We start from the raw sequence: 8,325 nt of genomic DNA, 5'->3' as shown, positions 1-8,325 counted from the left end.
CGCAGTACAAACTCACCCAGCAGAGTTTAATTGGTTATAAGTGTTTTATGGGTAGCAATACAAGGGCTGGAAAGGCAAGTTTGCTCATAAAATTTTGGCAGGGACCCAGGCGGTGCTGGCTGCAGCGGAACCGTCCCTACCTTGCCTTTCCAAGACACCTCCGGTGGTGAGTCCGGCCACAGTCCCGGTGCACCGGAGACTTTACGTCCCTGCGGCCACTAGAGAGCACTTGGAGCTAACAAACCTCGGTGTGGGCCCAGGCCTCCGTGTGAACCCCGGTCTCCCGTGACTCAGGAGCTGCGCTGTTCCTGCTCCATCTCGCTGGGGGCAGCTCACAAATGGCCATCAGGGCTGATGGATGCCTTAGCTGAAGCGTAGTGACCTGTGGTGGTGATAATGAAGCGTTCCGAGGCCGGACAACATTTTCTTCTGTCACTGCGGTTTTCCGCCTCTGGTGACATCACCTCATTTGAACTGCTTCCCAGCGTGTTGCGAAGACAGGCCTTTGAACCCGGTCCCGGGTCCCTGCCCGCCCTTCTCCTTCCTGTCAGAGGCAATTTCTCTCCCAGAGAAAACAGTGCTTGATACCGATGCCAGGGTGCGGGATCATTTCAGGTTCTCACGCTGCAGCTCACCCGCAGCCCGGTTCAGATCTGGAGGAGGTTTTCCCAGGCTGAGAGGCGCGGTTCAGAGGCACAGCCCTTCGATGTGTTTAAAGGACCCTCGGCGGCGTTGGCTGGTGTTTCATCAGCCTTCGCACCGATGCACTTTCCACTGTTATTACAGCCGAGCCATATCCCAGGGAGTTGCACCAGCAAGACCATCAGTTTTCTAAAAAGCTATTGAGTTTTGATGTGTGCTAGCCTGTTCCATACTGTGCTCTTAAACACGTGGACTTCTGCTGAGCCAAATGCGCAGCTCTTGAAGGCCCACGCGCCGAAACACTCTTTGAGCGTCACGGTCAGTGTGGCCGCGTCTGCGTGTTCCGCAGGCGGTGAGATGCTGTTCAGATGGAGCAGGGATAGGGGGTGTTCTTTGTGGCGGGCTTTTGTGAATGAATAATAGCGACCATCATCCGGGCCAAGGCCCATCAGTGCTGGCGTCTGGCTGTGGATATACAAGCTGATCTGCTAACCCCTTTTCTGAGCCATTCCATTTGAGTGTTATTGTTTGCATCAAAGCGAAATCAAAGCCGTGGGTTCCAGCCCCGATGCCTGGCCTGATGGAGCGTTTGTAAGGGAGGTTTGCAGGGGACACCTTCGACGTTGTAAGAAATCCTGAACATTGCTCCCTCGTGTGACTGACGCTTGGCTTTCACGTAGAGAACACTTCTGCATGTGAAATGTCAGTTCTGTCCGATAATAACCTGCTTAACGTGCCCCTGAAGTCACTGAGAGGACTTGCCACCATTTTTCCAAAATGAAGTTCGTTCTTGCCTCCGGGTGCCCGGCTGGTAGAATCTGGGTAGAACGGTGGCAGATGGTTGCAAACAGATTGCTTCCCAAGGAAATTACACCCCACGAGGTAAACTTGCTCTCTCACCTCCCGCCAACACATACCGTTTGCGACGTGACGCCAGAACAGCAAGGCCATGAATAGGCTATTAACAAAGACTTCCAAGAAGGAGACTCCTCTGGCTTCACAGGGAGCGTGGATCTGAGAACATAAAGGAGTGGAAGGCGAAGATAAGGCGTTCACGTGGGGTCTGTGCATCATTGTGTAGTATTGTTGTTTTTCTGCAGCCAGACTTCCTTTCTAGCTGTTGGCCTCCAAGCCCAATTCAGACACAGTCCTCTCCTGCCCTAATGGGGGCTCCCTGCACCCTCTTATTTCTTCATTTTAAGTGATGCTTGGGGGAGGAGGGGAGGTGGTGGAAATAGTGGGCCTTTATCGACAGGGTCATGCTATCCCTGGGATTGCAACAAGGATTGAGTTTAATATTACAAAGCAGAAACAGTGCATGCCGCTGTGTTTGTGTATATATTTATTTGCCTGAAATGGCATGATTCTCGAAGGTGGTGATTATGTTGATACTAGAGGCCCGGTGCACGAAATTTGTGTACTTGGGGGGAGGGTCCCTCAGCCCGGCCTGCGCCCTCTTGCAGTACGGGAACCCTCGGAGGATATCCGACTGATGGTTTAAGCCTGCTCCCCACGGACCGAAACAATAGGCCGGGGGAGCGGGCCTAAGCCGTCAGTTGGACATCCTTAGCACTGTTGTGGAGGTGGGAGAGGTTCCCGCCACCGCTGCTGCGCTCGCCTGGCTTCTGGCTGAGCAGTGCTCCCCCTGTGGGGGCACGCTGACCACCAGGGGGCAGCTCCTGCATTGAGTGTTTGACCCCTGGTGGTCAGTGTGCATCATAGCAACCAGTTGTTCTGCCGTTTGGTCAATTTGCATATTAGCCTTTTATTATATAGGATTTAGTGACAGCACCCACTCTTCCCTGTGGCCTTCACCGCAGCTCTGGAGGCAGATGAAGATTTTCTGAGATGCCGATCTTCTCCTCAGGTTATTCCGGACTTTGGTTCAGGCAACTTCTTAGAATCAAGGTTGAGATGCGACTGATTCTGTATGTCTGTGTAGGCTCTTCTTTGCATCTTGTATCTTGCACTTCGTCAAAAAAAAAAAGCTGGGTTGTAAATAGATGTTGTATGAAAAGGAAGTAATAATGAAGGGATCAGGGGAAATTGTGTCCATAGACTACTTCCTGGGTGGGCGGAAAGGGTTTTTTAGGTAGAAGACACAACAAATCATGCCTACTTTGGGACCGCTCGTTTGTTGTCTTGCGCTGCTACGCAACCATTGATTGGTTCACCTGTTATGTAGTTTTATCTTCTCTTAGGCAAGTAATCAGAGAAAGCCGGGTCAGCTTTCTTGATGTCGCTAGAAGGCTTAGCAGAGTGCCCGCCAGAGGCTGCCAATAGACAGCTGTGGTTTGATTCACAGATGCCAAGAATGGGGGCGAGCAGTGGGGCAGGGAGGAAACCCCACCAGATGAGCAGCAGGAATGAGAGCAAGGCATGCGGCCTTCCCAGGCCACTCTCTCCTCATCTGCGAAGGGAAGGGGCTGGACTCGGCACTGCTAAGGTCACTTCTCAGCAGTGCTTTCAACAATGCTCGCACCCTGAAAGAAGACAACCTTCTTGGGTTTCCGGACAAAAGAGCCCAGAGTGCATCTGTGCTTGACCTCCTCCCACTTAGAAGGTAGACTCTCCCCTCTAACGGATCCAGGTTTATTCTTCAGTGAAATGGCTCAGCTCTGGGAGCCCTTGGTGTGACGCTAACACTATGTAGATACTGGTTTTTCTCGCGGGATAGTGGCTGCTGTAACCCCCAAACTATTCAGGCTCTCCCGTCCTCCTAAGGATGATTTCACCAGTGTCATTCCGCCCTTGGATGGATATTCAGCTCAATCCAGGACTCGTTTGAAGACAGCGTTACTATCAAAGTCTCCCAGAATGCTTCGTGGCTAACAGTGCTCCGCAGTTCCTCATCTCTGGGTTGCCCATCAAACACAGCATCAACCAGAGGTTGGTCAAATGGGGCGGTGGGAAGACCCTGACCGTGTCACTGTCATGTTCTCCATCACAGCTTAGAATTTCTTACTGTGAACAGTGTCTACAGTTACTCAAATGGAATAGGCTTCCTTCCTCATTTTGTTTGCTGGTGCCTGTAGAAGTTGACTTTTCACCTTTTGGCATTGGTGGTTGTTGCCGTGTTGGGAGCACAGATGTTACCCTCGACACACGCAGACATAGTGGGCTGCGATGCTGGAATATTAGATTCTTGCTTTCTCATTCTAGAAGTTTCCCCCCAGTGAGCTCTCCAGTGAGCTGCTGGAAGGCACAGCATGTCAGTCAGGTCATGATAGCCGTTGACTTCCAAGTACAATGGAACAGGGGTTCTCCTTACGGTGACGCTCGGGCACTCCTCACCTTGTTAGAGTAGGTAAAGTCACACCACGAAATGAGCGGGGACTTCGATGTCAGTAAAGCATTCCACATCCAGAAGCAGAATATCCTGTTGATTACCTTTCAGTGAATTCCACCGTGACCAATTGAACATAATTAAAGCATAGTGATTGATCACAAAAAAAAAAAAAAAAAAAAGAATTCCACCGTGACCCCAGAGAAGAGGGGATGATTTAATGGTGATTAATATTTCTAGGAAACCGGCAATCGGATCCATTCTCCTTTGGTTGGCACTTCTGCAGAGCCAGTGTAAGTGATGGTTCCGCACAAAGCATTATCTCTTCTTGTACAACATGGAAAGCTTTCGTGCTGCTTGTCAGATGTGAATTTTAAAAAGTAAGAATGATTGGCACTTGGTAACTTACACAGAATTATAAAGTGGTACAAGAAAATTGCCTATCTCTTCTAGATTTACATTTTATATGTTTTTTTTTCTTTTAAGGAATGATAAGACATGTCATTTCCATCAACTTCAACCAGTTATGTCTGAAAGAGGCTACAAGTTCAGCTCTGTAGAGAAAAGCAAGTTGCGGAGAAAACCGACGTATCACAAAAAAGCCCACAGCCTTCCTGCTGCCTTCTGTCCTGGGCCCAGAGCTGCGTATTTGCAGGCAAGACAAGTCCTGAGGCTGCGATGCCACGTGCCTTGAACACAGCTCTGCATGCCCTTGGTTCTGACCCACCAACCCCAGTGTCTCACCTATGAAATGTCTTTCCAGATCCATTAAACTCAAGGAGATAAAGGAAGCAGATAGGGAGTTACAGCTACAGTTTACAGATATGCATTGATGTCAAGCAGTTATTGTCTATTAATTCCTTTATTTCATTAGCAAATACTTATTGACATATAATAGCCAAGCACCCAGCTCTATGCAAATGACAAGTGAACATTTCCTCATGGATCCTCATTATGGTTTGAAGATGTGTAATGGTAAAGATAACTGGGTCCCTTGACTCCCAACACAAATCCTATTTAGGAATCTTGAATTCTCGGTGGGAATATCCTGGCATATCAATTTGTAGTCTGCATGTCTTTTATTGAACATCAACAACGGACCTCATGCTTTAACAGATATAAAAATGTATTGACAAGATCATCTACTTAATTTTTTTCTAGCATTTTCACTGACTTCTTCTCTGGCTTAGCAGATCTTCCAGTCACCCCGTTGCAGTTAAACAGGTCTCTCTCCTTTGGACCGCTGCATGGGAACATAAACAACTATTCCGTTGAAAAGTGGGCAGAGTGGTGCTTGGCCTCTGAGCACAGTTGCTGGGCTAGGAAAAGAAGTTTTTGGTCCTGACACTCACTGGATTGGGAACAAGGCTCTTCCTAGAGACGATGTACCCTATTGTGTTCCCTGAGCCAGCAGTGAGGTTCATTTATTCAGCATTTATCAGAGAGGGGGAGTGAGAGGGGCGGGGCATATGCCCTGGGAGGGCAAGAACTGATTTATTTCCTTCATTGCTGGTATCCACAGCACCTAGCTCATAGAGAATTAATTAAAAATGATGGAACAAATGAATGTTGTTGACTTACAGATAAGAAAACAAAGGATCCAAGAACCCAAGTACCTTCTGAAGGTCACTTGGGTGGTAAGAAGTGGAAGTAGAGTTCCAAGTCCGGGTAGAGCCCAAGGCCTGTGCCCTTTCTATGATGACTAACTCGATGGACAGGCAACTTCCCAGGCTCCCTGCCTCCTTCCCCGGTCGCCAGTCACATCCTCTCCTGTGGGAGCAGAAGAGAAGTGGTAATCGGCATTTTGGTAGACGTCCATGAATGCCATCGAAGCCCCATCGGAGGCAGCCCCAGAAGAATCTCACCTTGACTTCTTTTTAATCTGGATCCCCCACCTTTGAGGCACTGAAATTTATCAGACATAGACAACCTGCAGGCCTGTAAACTGAGGAGCCACGCCAAGGCCGAGACAATAGTCCCTACAAATGTCCAACTGTGTTCACGCCTATTGAAGCCCCTCCATACGCTTGGGGTGGCTGAAAACACAGGGAGCCTGTGTCTGCCCTCAGGAGAGAAAGATCCTCAATGACAAACCAAAACACAAGGTACTAACAGGAGAGATTTAACACCTACGGTCACACTTGGAGTTACAAGGTGTTAACGAGCAAGATAAACCAAGAAATGCATTTCCCCCTCCTTGGCGGCCTGGGTTTGCTGTGGGTGCAGAATAATTGAAACCTCACGCGGTGGAACGATGAATCAGGAGGGTTTCCTGGAGAAGAATGATGTCATCTTAGAAGATGGGAGGCTCTCCGCGAAATGCAAGCACATTCAGGGCAACGTGTTTGCAGCAAGCAGGACCCTGAATTTATCGCAGAGGGGAGGGTGTGAGTTGACCAAAATGGAGAATGATGAGAAGTAACTAAATTATGTATGGCAGTCCTTACAGAGCAGACGCAGGAAGAAAGCTTAATGGTGTTGTGGTTGAAGGACCAGCGGCAACGGGTGATGTAGAGGCTGGAGGTTGGGAAGAAGAGAAATGATCTAGGAAGACGCAGACACTCAAGACTGTGAGGAAGACCAAGCAGTGGGTGTGGGAGTGGGGGAGGGGAGACGGGCGCTGGGCCTATCATACATTTCCGTGACAACAAGACAGCCAAATAAAGTTAACGTGACATTAAAAATCACCATCTTAATCTGTGTAGCACTTTCAAGCCCGAGTCTTATCAAGGAAAAGAAAAAAATCTACAGTTAACGATGAAGTATTTTCCCCCTTCGCTTTCCCGGCATCCACCAAATGCAGAGCATAATTTAATTATGGAACCTACCCGCTGGACCCTGGAGAGGAAGAAGGATGTGTCTGCGGTGGTGAGAAATGAGACAGGACCAACTGTTTATTCTCATCACTCTTCCTCCGTTCGGCTAAATTAATATAGTTAACAAGCTTTTGTTTGGATTAGTGGCTCAGATCTGGGATGTGCGATCAGAAGCGTGACTGTTAGAGTCGCTATTATTTATGGAGCGCGGCGGTCTCCTCCAGCCCCCCCCCCCCCCCGGCTTCCCAAATGGGGAGGGGCCCTCTGTCAGGTTCCGTGCTGGAACCCATGCTCCCATCAGACTTAGGAGCTCAACGTGGGCACAGAAGAATGCGGTAGGGGCAGGAGAAATCAGGTTTAGATCCCTGGGGCGTAGGATTTCAGAAATATCACGGGAGGCCTTTCCCTTTGACCCATGCCACGCTTTTCTGATCTTTTAAACAATTGTAACAACATAAGCGCAATTTCATCGTCAGCACACGTTAGCAGAGGAACACCCCGAGGGGTGTGTGGACAGTGGCGGGGGTTGCGCAGGGGGCGCAGGCTTTAACACACATCTCAAGCTCTCAAGCTCGTCCACAACATTTGAGTAGAGCAGTGGTTCTCAACCTTGGCTGCACATTGGAATCACCTGGGAGTCTTTTTAAAATCCTGATTTCTGGGCCTCGTCCTCCGGAAATTCTGTTTCTTTGTTACTAACGTTGTGGCCCCACCCCATAACAAAGACACAGAATTTCCGGAGGACGAGGCCCAGAAATCAGGATTTTAAAAAGATTCCCAGGTGATTCTAATGTGCAGCCAAGGTTGAGAACCACTGGAGTAGAAACAGTAAACTGGCCACGCAGAGCACAAATGCACAAGTAGCTTTGAGGCGTTTGCACCTGGAGGCGTTTGCACCTGGCGGCATTGGTCCCCACCTATCGGGACAAGCCCGCCCCGTATAAAACTGAAGCCGCACGTGTCAGTATTCCCACGTGGACAGAGGCACAGCGCGGGCCCACGGTTGTGTGTGTGTGGGCGGGGGGACCAGGCCTCCGCACTCCCTGCGCCTTGCGTTTCATTGCACTAGCCTTTTTCATGTCTTTTATTCACCGATTACATATAATTACAGCGAGAGTTTAAGTAGGTGACGGTAGGTTCAGTGGTGTGTGTGTCGGGGCGGGGGGAAACCTCACCATCAACAACGCCAACGCCCAAGCCTCAGATTCCGAGATCTGAGAAATGCCCGGACTCTGAGGCCAGATCCTTGGGGCGGCCGCGAGCAGTGCCTCCCGGCGCCGCCCGGGTCCCGAACACCGCGGAGGCTCCGGGATCCGGGACTCGGGGAGGCGGGGCGTCCGCGCGCGTCCCCGCCCAGGGGCCCCGCCGCCACCCGCGCAAAGTCAGGGGCAAAACCGAGAGGGGGGTGGTCTCGGGTTCCCCACCCCTAGCCCCACCGCGGGCTGAACGAGGTACCCGCGCGTCCGGGACCCGGAAGCGGAGGGGACCCCCAACACCCCCGGGGCGCGCCGGCCCGGCCCCCTCTCCGAGGCGCGCGGCTGCCCGGCCGCCACCTTCCGGCCACGCGGCGGCCCCGCCTCC

The sequence above is a fragment of the Myotis yumanensis genome, unplaced genomic scaffold (genome assembly GCF_028538775.1).
Source record: "Myotis yumanensis isolate MYYU_CA2020_CCGP unplaced genomic scaffold, mMyoYum1.0.hap1 SCAF_3, whole genome shotgun sequence".
Classification (NCBI taxonomy): domain Eukaryota; kingdom Metazoa; phylum Chordata; class Mammalia; order Chiroptera; family Vespertilionidae; genus Myotis; species Myotis yumanensis.
This window is presented reverse-complemented; position numbering follows the sequence as displayed.